Source organism: Muntiacus reevesi, chromosome 1 (assembly GCF_963930625.1).
Source record: "Muntiacus reevesi chromosome 1, mMunRee1.1, whole genome shotgun sequence".
Lineage (NCBI taxonomy): Eukaryota > Metazoa > Chordata > Mammalia > Artiodactyla > Cervidae > Muntiacus > Muntiacus reevesi.
The window spans coordinates 56,994,074-57,007,083 of record NC_089249.1 but is presented as its reverse complement, the minus strand read 5'-3'; the positions used below and the strand labels follow the sequence as shown (position 1 = coordinate 57,007,083).

At 48.1% G+C, this 13,010-nt stretch overlaps 1 non-coding gene across 1 annotated transcript; it reads left to right on the top strand.

Annotated features, from left to right (window-relative positions):
- The first annotated feature begins 11,850 nt into the window (after positions 1 to 11,850).
- Positions 11,851 to 11,995, top strand: LOC136156572 (U4 spliceosomal RNA). Its single transcript, XR_010661078.1, has one exon. It is a non-coding gene; the product is annotated as a U4 spliceosomal RNA (small nuclear RNA).
- Positions 11,996 to 13,010: the final 1,015 nt, after the last annotated feature.

Here is a 13,010-nt window from a genome sequence, read left to right as displayed (position 1 = left end):
CCTCCAGGGCATCTTCCTGACTCAGGGATCAAACCTGCATCTCTTATGTCTCCTGCACTGGCAGTCAGATTCTTCACCACTAGAGCCACCTAGGAAGTGTTAGTTTTACTGCACAGCAAAGTGAATGAGTTCTATACATAAACATATGAAAAGTGAAAGTGATTCTTTACTGTCTGGACCATGAGGGAAACCCACATATACATACATCCACTCTTTTTTAGATTCTTCTCTCTTGTAGGTCATTACAGAATATTGAGTAGAGTCCAATAGGTCCTTATCAGTTATCTATTTTATATATAGCAGCGTGAAGGCAAACATCCTTAAGGAACTAATACAGAAATTGAAGGTATCACTTCTGTTTACATCCCATTGGCCTGAACTTAGTCACATGGCCACACCCAACTGCCAAGGATGCTAGAAAGTGTGGTCTGCAACTGGGGCTCCCAGATGTCTGACTAAAACTCAACAGGGTTTATTACTAGAAGGATGACAGGAAGAATGGCCACTAGAGGACAGTTAACAATGCCAACCATAAGCAATAAGGAGTCTGATGATGGGGTTTCTCCAGGGTTGATTGATTTAGTAGCTCACCAATGTCTTCATGTCTTCAAGGATCCAGTATAGGCCCAGGCTTGTTCCCTCATGGCCTCAAGATGGCTGCCACTACTCCAGCATCACACCCTTAGGCACTAAAGCAAAAAGGCAGAAAAGAGAATGTTTCTTCCTTTCATCTATGAAAACTCAGAAATCCCCTTCTCCAAATGACTTCCTCTAACTCTCTGTGGCCAGAATAGCATTACCTGTCCATTCCTGCTCCAATTACTAGCAAAGGGAGTGGAATGACCAAAATTGGCTTAAGACCTGTTGAGAATCACCCTCAGGGCATGTGATATTTCTACTTCATAATCATTTCTAAGAACTTAGAGACAACTAAAGGAGAAGTTGAACTGTGATGCAGTCTCTTTACAAGGCTCAGACAACTCCCTGATGCTGAGATGGACTTGCAGAGCTGTCCTGAGCTGGGGCAAGTTTCTAGGTCCTTACGGTCCACATTGATCTGTCACTGGAGACAAGCTGTCCCTGAAGAAACGACCTGGGATGAGCCAGTTTCTTCAGCCCAGGCAAATGAGCTCTTCTGGTGTTTCTGCCTCGGGAGCTTGGAGGAAGGATCCCGTTGACCCAGCCCCAGGCCTCTGAAGAGGGGCCACCAGTCAGCTGGGGCCAGAGTCTCTGAGGAGGTGGGATGCAGAGTTTGGAGAAAAATCTAGAACTGGGACTGAGTGTCACTGCTGCCTGAAGAGCCCAGAAATAAACCCTTATACTTACGGTCAATTCTTTTTACATGGGTGGCAAGACAATTCAATGGGGAAAAAATAGTTTTCTCAACATATGGTGCTAGAAAACTGGATATCTACACACAAAAGAATGAAGTTGGACCTCCCCACACACATCATATTTGAAAACCAATTCAAAATGTATTGTCATGTAAGGGTTAAAACTATAAGACTCAGAAGAAAACAGGATTTAATCCTTACCAGTTTGGATTAAGCAGTGGTTTAAATATGACACTAAAAGCACAAGTGACTAAAGAAGAAAATAGTTGAATTGGACTTCATTATAATTAAATTTGTTTTTTTGTTTCAAAAGGACACCATCAAGGAAGGGAAAAGACCAAATTCCCTGGCGGTCCAGTGGTTAGGACTCTGAGGTCCCTGGTCAAGGAACTTAAGATCCCACAAGCTGCCTGGTGCAGCAAAAAAAAAAAAAGAGAGAGAACCCACAGAATGGAATGATTTGTTTTTTTTTGGGGGGGGGGGCAGTGCTTGTAGGATCCTACTGCATGTTTTGTAGGATCTTAGTTCCTTGACCAGGGATGGAACTCTATGCCCTGTGCAGCGGAAGTGCAGCCATTGGATCACCATGGAATTCTCTGGAATCAATTATTAATTTTTATCAATTATATATCTGATAAGGGACTTGAATCTGGAATATATAAAGAATTCTCACAACTAAGAAAACAACAAAAAGCAATTAAAAATGGACAATGGACTTGAAAACATTTCTCCAAGGAAGATATACAATGACCCAAAAGTACGTAAAAGGATGTTCAACATCATTAATCATCTGGGGAGTGGAACCAAAGCCACAATGAGATACCAACTTCACACCCACTAGGATGGCTATAATCAGAAAGGTGAGGCAACAACCAGCGTCAGAGAGATGCCTTACATGGCTGGGGGACATAAAATGGTGTAGCCGCTTTGGAAAACAGTTGGGCAACTCCTCAAAAAGCTAAGCGTGGAGTTATCTCACGACCCAGAAATTCCCTTCACCAGTGTATACCCAAAAGAACCGAAAACATGTATCCACACAAAAACACGTACTTGAATGTTCTTTTTTTTGGCTGTGCCGGATCTTAGTTGCAGCACGTGGGATGGAATTCCCCAGCCAGACATATAACCCAGGCCCCAGGCATTGGCAGCAGAGTCTTGGCCACTGGACCACCAGGGAAGTCCCACCAGTATCATCATTATAGCCAAAGGCGGTAACAACCCAAATATCCACCAACTGATGAATGGATATGTCCATACAATGGAATATTATTCCGCAATAAAACGGAAGGAAGTATTGACACATGACATAACACGGATGAACTTTGAAAATATGCGGAGTGAAAGAAGCCAGACAGAAAAGACTTTGGAATCGTTATGAATAGATTCATACGATTCTAATAGAATCATATGATTCTATTTATATAGAATGTACCAAATAGGCAAATCCATAGAGACAGAAAACAGATCAGTGGTTGCCAGGGGCTGGAGGGAGTGAGGAACGGAAGTGACTGCTAATAGGAACGGTGGTTCTTTTTGGAATGATGAAACTGTTCTAAAATTAGTAATGATGATTGCCTAATTCTGTAAATATACTAAAAAAAGGGGGGGGCAAATGATATGGTAATAATATTTTAAAATGTATAATTTATATTTTATATATTATATATATTTACTTTATCTGTTTACTTTGGTCCCAGGGATAAGGAGATTAACACGGCCTTGTGGCAGTCCCAGCTTCCAATTCAGTGAAACCATTGATCTGTCCGCTGTTGGAAACATCCCCCCTGCAAGTTTCAAGAAAAGGAAACAAGAATTCTGTAAGCAGTCACTGGGTATAGTCATGATTCCTGACTGTGTGTTTTGTTACAGGACATGTTGGTCGATTCACAGACAGTGTAGCCTCTAAAGTCAGGACCCCGTTTTTCAGGTGTTGCTTCCCAACTAGTCATACCTTGAGTCTTCATGGTGTAGGTTATGCCCCATTCTCTTCGACCAGCTGTTTCTTTTACTTTTTAAAAAAAACTTTATTTATTTCTTTTTGGCAATGCTGGGCCTTTGTTGCTGAGCTCGGGCTTTCTCTGGCTGCAGTGAGCGGGGTCCTCTTCCTGCAGAGGCTTCTCTTGCTGCAGAGCAAGGGCTTTAGAGCATGCGGGCATCAGTAGGACATGGTCCACGGGTTTAGTGTCCCCCTGGGATGTGGGATCTTCCTGAACCAGGGATCGAACCTGTGTCTCCTGCATTGGCAGGTGTATTCTTAGCCACTAGACCACCAGGAAAGTCCTGAACGAGCTGTTTCTGAATGGCAAAGCACCTTAGAGACAGTAGGTTAAGAAAGGCCCACTCTGTCCTGGCTTATAGATGAAGTGTGCACACTTGTGCTCGCCCAGCTGTCGAGCAGGACAGGGGCAGGGGGAGCAGCAGCTCTGACCCCAGCTTGCTTTAAAGTCATGAGTGAGACGTGATCCCCCATCCCCCATCCCCATCCTAGCTGAAATGTTTAGGAAGAGTTCATTTTACTGGAAAGGAAACAAGGATTGAATAGTGATGGCTGAGAGAGAGAGAATTTTACCATCAAGATCCTGCAAGATAATATTCAAAACAAAAATAATGACGAGCCAAAACAATGTGAAAGGACTAAAAAATTGTTGTCGTTGTTCAGTTGCTGAGACGTGTCTGACTCTTTTGCAACCCCATGGACTATCACCCCCCAGGCAAGCTCCTTTGTCCGTGGGATTTTCCAGGCAAGTGTATTGAAGTGGGTTGCCATTTCCTTCTCCAAGGGATCTTCCTGACCCAGGGATTGAACCCGAATCTCTTGCATTGGCAGGTGGGTTCATTAGCACTAAGCCACCAGAGAAGCCTATACTGAACACCACTGAACTTTATACTTAAAAATGCCTGAGAGGGGACTTCCCTGGTGATCCAGTTGTCAAAACTCCATGCTTCCAATGCAGAAGACGCGGGTTCAATACTTGATCCGGGAACTAAGATCCCATATGCCTTGCAGCCAAAAAACAAATTATTTTTAAATGAGAGAATACATTTTATATTATCCACATTTTACCACAATTAAGTTTTTTAAAATGAATAAAAAGGAGATGGGAAGTGTGAGGCCAGGTCAGGAAGCACTATGGCAAACGAAGTCAGTGGCTTGAATTTGAAAGTCATGCAACAGATATGTATCAAGGCTGACTTATGCTTAAAAGACAGAAGTCCCAAACCAGAAGGTCCCCAAATTTCAGGGAAATTGAAACAGCTCACAATTTGCCTTTAGAAGTCAGACATGTCTTGCCTTTCCACTGTTTATAAAGCAGCATGGAACTCTCTCATGACAAAACTTTCTTGGTCTGAAAGACCACAGCTGACTTCAGTGAATAACTGTCTGCTTAAACGAGGGCGGGGGGAAGGGAGGACGATGACAATGATAATGGTGATGATTGATGATGGTGGCGGCAGTGGCTGCTAACATTTTCCAGCCCTTGTTCTCAGCCAAGCACCGTCATGGCATGCTAAGTCACTTCAGTCGTGTCCAACTCTGTGCAATCCTATGAACCGTAGCCCGCCAGACTCCTCTGTCCATGTGATTCTCCAGGCAAGAATACCGGAGTGGGCTGCCATGCCCTCCTCCAGGGGAATCTTCCCAAGCCAGGGGTCAAACCCACATCTCTTCCGTTTCTGCACTGGCAGGCAGCTTCTTTACCACCAGCACCACCTAAGCACTTTTTATACAGTAACTCATTCACTCCACATTCAGCCTTTGAGGAAGGGCGTGTACTGAGCCCACTTCACAAGATCTGGAAACACCTTCTAAGTCAGGATGATTCATGTGTAGTCAGTGTCATTTTGACATGGGTCTTTCCACTTCCGTGTGTGGCCAGTCTGACTCCTGGTGAAGCATGGTGGTGAGTCCCCCTGGATAAGATCAGAGAGAGGGCAGCATGGGGACTGTGCCCCTGGAACCAGTATCTGGCTTCCCTGCCCTCAGACCTCTGTTCTCAGCCAATGCTGCCCTGTCACCCGCTCTTCCATTTCTGCCTCTGCTTAGCCTCACCATGCTGGGACTCCAGGCTCCATCTCCTGGCAACCTCACCTCCCCTTTCACTTCTGCATTTGTCTCCCCCAACCCCTGAGCTTCCCCATTCTGTTCCCTGTACCAGGAAAGTCCCCACACACCCAGAAACCTAAGAGAAGCCAAATAAACCTGAATATTTCTTCACCAGGAAACTCCACATCCTAACCATACTGGAAAAACAAGCATTTTTTTTTCCTTAATCAGAGTTCATGAAACCTCCAATTACTTCACAATGTTTTGGCAGAGAACAAAACAAACAAAACCCAGCATTTCACAAAATGGATTTCTGGCTATTGCAAAATGATCATCAACTGTCCCTACTTCCCAGAGAGGCTGAAAGGAAAATTCATTTACAAACAGCTTCTTACTTTCCATTTGGGTTTTAAATATAGTCTGACCCCTAGTTCAGTTACAGAAGGTCAGAACTAAGGTTGAGGGAAAATATTCACACAAAGAAAAGGAAGACAAGATCAGCATCCAGTCCAGAGCCAAGAAACTGCTGGAAGCCCTCAGCCCAGCCCAACCCTTTCCCATCAAAAGGCCACAGAATTTCAGGACTGAAAGTTACCGTTAGACCTATTGGCCCAGCTGTTACATCCCTGGACAAGCATTTTCCCTTCCATTTGGATTGTCTATAAATTACCATGATTTGATATGTGAAAACAAACACTGAAGTTAACAATGGCTTAAAGAAGGTAGACTCTTGAGAACCCCTTGGACAGCAAGGAGATCAAACCAGTGCATCCTAAAGGAAATCAATCCTGAGTATTCATTAGAAGAACTGATGCTGAAGCGGAAGCTCCAATACTTTGGTCACTTGATGTGAAGAGCTGACTCACTGGAGAAGACCCTGATGCTGGGAAAGATTGAGGACAAGGGGAGAAGGGGACGACGGAGGATGAGATGGTTGGATGGCATCACCAACTCAATGGACATGAGTTTGAGCAAACTCTGGAAGACAGTGAAGGACAGGGAGGCCTGGCATGGTGCAGTCCACAAGGTGGCAAAGATGCGGACATGACAACAACAAAAGAAGGGAGAATTATTTCTCTTTTCTCTTAGGTAAGAGGCCAGAGGTGGGAAGTCAGGGCTCAAGGATTTAGCCACTCCCCAAATTCATTCAAAGACCCCAGGCATTGGCTACCCTGTCTGTCCATTCACGCTCAGTTTTCATCTCATGGTCCAAAGCAGTTGCTCCATCCGGCTCCTGCCATTGCACCCATACTCAGCCAGCAGATCTGACTCAGAGATCACTCTCATCACTTCTGCTTTCAAGGGGAACTGGGGGGAAAAAACCAAAAACAGTTGTTAGTTGGGAAGCCAGGTGCCCAACCAAAAAATCTGTTGCTGTATAAGATAGAGAAATGGGTATTAGGAAGAAACTGGCCATGTCTGCCACAGAGGGCTTCTATGGAAAAATGCAAGTCATTTTATGACACAAATTTCCAGAATTCATTGTGCTGAAGCATGAAGAATGTCACATTTTGTTTTATTTGGAACTCGCTAGCATCTTGGGCACAGTTCCACTTTGTTCTTAATGCCAAAATCACATCTCAAGAAAAAAATGTAATGGCTATTGGACTTGGCTGCTGGTGGACTCTGGATTGTTTAGGCTTGATTCTGGGCTCTCTTCTTACAAGACAAATGGCTTTGGGCAAGTTACCTACCTGCCTGTAACTCAGTTTCCTCATCTGTAAAATCAGGGATGTGGTAGTCTCCAAAGATGACCCCAAACGGTCCCAGCCCCCCATATACACAGGCCCCTCCTCCATCAAGACCTGAAGCTTACGTCTAACCCTTGAGTCTGGGATGGGACTGGGACCCAGCAGACGTGCTGGGTGTGCCACTCTGGGCCTGACGTTTAAGAAAACAGGCAGTTTCTACTTCTTCCCTCTGTACCTGAATGCCATGCTGTGAGGAAGCCTAAGCAGCTGCCTGGACAGGCCCACATGGAAGACAACTAGGCTCCTAGTCATCCAACAGTCGCCACTGAGCTCCCCGCCTTGTGAGGGAGCCCTGTGGGGAGTGAATCTTCTGGGCAGTCAGCTATCCCAGTTGATGCCATGTAGAGCTGAGGGATGATCCTGCCGAGCCTATGAAATGCAAACTGTGAGCAAAGAAATGATTGTTCCTTTAAGCTGCTAACTTGGGGGATAGTTTTTAATGCAGCAACAGATGTTACTGTTTAAGCACTAAGTCGTGTCCGCCTCTTTTGTGACCCCATGGACTGCAGCCTGCCAGGCTCCTCTGTCCATGGGGTATTCCAGGCAAGGATACCGAAGTGGGTTGCCATTTCCTTATCCAGGGCATCTCCCTGACCTAGGGATCGAATCCCCGTCTCCTGCATTGTAGGTGGATCCTTTACCACTGAGCCACCAGTGAAATGCACAGCAATAGATGACCAGAAGGCAAATTGATAGGTACAAGTAGGATGCTGTTGAAATAAAAACTTTAAACATGGGGCACTGGTTTGGGAACCAGATGGTAGGAAGGGCCTCAAGGAAACTGTTAGTGAAGCTTAAAGAACCGTGAGGAGATTGCTATTGGATGCTGAAGAAAATAGAACCCCAAGAAAAACAAACATCATATATTAATACATACATGTGGAATCTAGAAAAATGATGTAGATCAACTTATTTGCAAAACAGAAACAGAGACATAGACATAGAGAACAAACACATGGACACCAAGAGGAAAAGGAGCAGGGTGGGGGAAGAATTGGGAGACTGGGGCTAACATATATACAATCCTATGTATGAAACAATTAGTAAGAACGGGGAACTCTACCCAGGCTCTGTGTGACCTAAATGGGAAGGAAATCAAAAAAAGGGGATATATGTATACGCCAGAGCTGTATGGCAGAAACGAACACATTGTAAAGCAACTATCATCCAATAACAATAAAAATTAATTAACTGAAAATAAAATTTGAAGAAAAAACTAGGACCCCAGCAGGTAGCCAAGGTTGGATAAAAGCAGACACTTGTGAGTAGACCCTGAGTGAGCAGGTGGCCTCCGTTTCCCCATCTGTGGAGTGGTGGTGATATAGACATCTTCCTCCCAGAGCGGTCGAAGGAGCGGATGAGTTAAGGTGTGTGCACAGCGTCAGGCATATAGCGAACATTCTCCTTTCATCATCAGCCTAATCATCTGATGAACAGATGAATGAATGGAATTCATTGCAAAACCATAAGGACAGGAAAGGCTATAATTAACTCCATTTTAGAGATGAGAAAATGGAAGCTCAGAGGTATTAAAAAGGTTGCCAGAGACAGAATGGGTACAATTATTCTCATTTTACAGATGAGGAAACTGAGGCTCAGGAAGTTAAGGAACAAACTCAAGGTCAAAGGCAGGCTCAGGCTTCCCCTCTGTCCTCAGTCACATCCCTCTCTTTAGAATTCTGCCCTAACCCCGCAGGATTTCACAGAAAGCACAGGTGGCCGTCGTCACCAATGGCCAGGACAAGTGGCCTGAGATGACAGGAGGTTCTGCAGTGGCTTGAACCTTCCAAAATCTGCCTGGGGCCTCACCGGCTCAGGTCTCACTGGCTCAAGTGTTGCAGGGAGTCCCCTGGGAAATGTTGGCTCAGGAACGCCCCACTCACCTCCCAGTGGGCTCAGCACCTTCCCCTGCCTAGGAGGATGGAGGTGGGGGTGGGTGAGTGTAGGGGGGAGTGCGGGAGCAGAGGGGGAGGGCTGGACTTGGAGACCCTCAGGACCTCACCCCCAGCTGGCTGTTGCACCATTATTGGGTCCTTTGGGTCTAAGGTGCTATGTGGCTGGAACTTCGTCAAGAAACAGAAGTTACCCGGACGGGAGTGTTAAGAGTTCCTAATCGGTAGCAGACAGCAAGGGCTGGGTGTCTTTCGAGATTTTTAGTCAAAGGATGGAGTCTGTTTGGAAGGAAGGGAAGTGGAAAGGCATGGAAGAAAAGTCCAGAGTGTGGAAGTCAGTGTGGAGGCGGGGTGGACTGGCACCTACGGGAGGTTTTGGGGGGTGGTGGGGAGACTGCAGTTCAGAAACGCTCACGCGGATGAAGAACGTTCTCTGTGCCGGGCTCTGAGCTCCGTGAACCCGCCAGGTGGGGACGGCCAGCGGCGAGCAGTCCATAGGTCTCGTCCTGCGGACCCCAGCGCGGCCTGCGTGCAAGCTCTCCATCCCACCGACCTCTGGAGAACCAGGGGCGCAGGAGCACTAGGGGTACCCGGCTAGACGAGCTGAGCGCAGCGGGGCAATAAACCGGAGAAAGGCAGACGCGGGAAGGAGCTGGAGGGGGACAGGAGGAGGATTTTTGTCTTCAGCGCTGGGGGAGCTCGGTCCTGCCTCCTGGGGGGCAGACGTGAAGGGGAGGGGCGCTCAGAGGCGCCCGGGGACACCTGCCGCCTCCCGGGGAGTCTGCGGGCGCCCTCGACGACGGCCGCGGGGCAGGGGACGCAGGTCTCGGCAGGTGGACCCCCGCCCCTCACCGGCGCCCCAGCCGGTCTCTCCCACCCTGGCTTAGCCCCCCCCCCCCCACGACCCCCAGATCTCGCAACCTCAGGGCTGTGCCCCCGGCCTGGAACCCTTCCGCCAAGCATTTAACTCCGCGTCCTCCCAGGCCTCCCCAGCAGCCTCCCTCGGCCCTGCACCCCACCCGGGGACAGTTTCCCCAGAGCCCCACAGCCCTCGGGTCCAGCGTCCTCTCCCCTCCCCATCGAGGGGTCCACAGGCTCCGACAGACAGATGCCGAATGAACTGGAAGAGCTGGAGCGGCGGGGACGCGGGGCGCGGCGGGTCAGCCCCCTCCCCCCCATGGATCCCCGCGCCCGCCTCCCAGGGGCGGCCACGTGGATGGAGGCAGAGACCGCAGGACCCGGCGCGGCCGCCGGGAGCCCTTTCCTGGCCCGAGGCCGCCCCCTGGAGGGCAGAGCCTCCCAGCGGGCACGTTCCCCGGCTTGAAGCGCCCCCTAAGTCTGACCTCTGGCCGGGTGCGCCCCCCGAGAGCCCGCCCCCTCCGCCTCTTGCCAGCATCCACGACTGTAGGTCTCTGAATCAGAGCGGGCGCCTCCTGGTGAACAGTGGCGAAGGAGCGGCCTGGAGGGCAGGTCTGAATCCGCCACGACCCGGCCTCTTGTGTCAGACTCCCCGCGCTCCCCTGGGTGACGCGTGCACACCCTGGGCACACACGACGCGCGCTCACACACATCCACCTGAGCTGCTCGCACACGCGTCCACAGCGGCCTTTCTGGAAGTATGGCCCACCTTCTGCCCGCCTCCCCTCGCCTGGGTCACCCCCAGATGGTGCTCCCCGGGCCTTGCCTCCCCCTCAACCCCTCCTGCTGCTCAGGCTAGCTGCAGGGCGGGTGCGCGCGCCTGCCCAGTCCTCTGTCCTCTCTGAGCCCACGCACTGCAGCCCACCGGGCGCCTCCATCCAGGGCGTTTCCCAGACAAGGATACTGGAGTGGGTTGCCGGTTCCCCTGCAGGGGAATCTTCCTGACCCCGGGATGTAACCAGAGTCTCCTTGTCTCCTGCATTGGCAGGTTCTTCACCCCTGAGCCACCTGGGAAGCGAGGGCAGGGGTAGTATCGGTATTTCCCAGAATCCCCCGTGGATGCCCACCTTCCGGACTAGGTCCTTCCACTGCCTACTCACAGTAACCCACTCATGAGCCAGGCCCCTGGGAACAGAATACAGGATAAGTTAGCACTGCTCTAAGAATGGGTTTGACAATGACTAGCGTGACTGCACCTTAACTCAGCGAGAGGGGCTATGTTGGTGGAATTTTAGGTCATGTGACAGACTGTGGGGGGGGGGAGATCTCAGTAATCTCCCCCAGCCTCTTTATTGACTAATTCATCATCTTTCCTCCTTGATTTGAAATGCCACCGGTATCCTTTGGTCTGTTTCTGGACTCTCAAACGGTTCCATTGATGTCCACTCTGCATTGGACAGGGCTTCCCAGGTGGCGCTAGTGGGTAAAGAACCCACCTGCAATGCAGAGACATAATGAGACGCAGGTTCGATCCCTGGGTTGGGAAGATCCCCTGGAGGAGGACATGGCAACCCACTCCGGTGTTCTTGCCTAAAGAATCCCAGGGATAGAAGCTGGAGGGCTACAGTCCGTGGGGTTGCAAAGAGTCGGACATGACTGAGTGACTGGGCACACACACACACACTTTACACACAATTTACAAGAGTCCACACCTGGTGCTGCACAGTGCTGTGCGCTTAGACGAATGCATGTCAGCGGTCCACCATTGCGAATCACACAGAATAATTTCAGTGCTCTGAACATCCACTGTTCATCCTTCTCCCTGTTCCCCTAGGACCCCAGGCATTGATCATTTTACTGTCTGTAGAGTTTTGCCTTTTCCAGAATGTCATACAGCTGGAATCATACAGTAAATAGCCTTTCCAGATGGACCTCTTTAACTAATTGATAGTTTGAAGTTACTTGACATCAGCTTTGCGCAGTGGCAGTATCGTAGCCAATGAGGTTTATCCGAGGCGCGATTATTGCTAATTGAAGTTACTTGACATCTTTTTGGTGGCTTAACAGCCACATTTCATTTTACTGCTGAATAATATTCCACTTTATGGATGTATATTTCACTATCCATTCACCTATGGAAAGATGTCATGGCTGCTTTTTAGGTTTCAGCAATTATGAAAACATTATGAAATTAATCATTTAATATTAATAATTTAATAATCATTTGATTATTAAGTGATTAGTAATCATTTAATAAATTATGAAATCATAAAACTGCTATAAGTATCCATGTGCATGTTTTTGTGTGGACATAAGTTTTCAAGTCCTTTGAGTAAATACCTTGGAGTGTGATTGCTGGATCATATAGTAAGGCTGTTTAGCTCTGTAAGAAACCACCAAGCTGTCTTCCAAAGGGGCTGCTTTGCATTTCTACCAGCGATGAATGAGACTTCCTGTTGCTCCACCTCCACGTTAGTATTTGGAGCTGTGGGTTTTGTTTCATTCTTCAGTGTTTTGGATTTGAGCCATTGGATTTTAATAGGCCTGCAGTGGTATCTCACATTTTAATCTGCAATTGCCTAATATGGATTATATTGCCATCTTTTCCTATGCTTGTGTGCTATGTGTATATCTTCTTTGGTCTGCCTCCATCTTTTGCCCATTTTAAACTGGGTCATTCTTTTTTTTCTTACTGCTGAGTTAGAAGAGTTCTTTGTATATTTTGCATGTAAGTTATCAGATATGTGTTTTTCAAATATTTTCTCCCAGTGTCTGACTCGTCTGTTCATTCCCTTGATGGAGTTCTACTTTAAAAAGCCCATGGTGGCTCAGTGGTACAGAATTCGCCTGTCCATGCAAGAGACACGGGTTCAATTTCTGATCTGGGAAGATTTCACATGCTGTGGAGCAACTAAGCCCATGTGCCACAACCATTTAGCCTGTGCTCCCGAGCCCAGGGGCTGCAACTGCTGAGCCCACAGGCCCCAGAGCCCCTGCTCCACAAGAAAAGCCTCCACAGTGAGAAGCCTGAGCACCCCAAAGAAGAGTAGCCCCCACTCGCCACAACTAGAGGAGACCCATGCACGGCAACAAATACCCACCACAGTAAAAAAAAAAAAAAGAAAAGAAA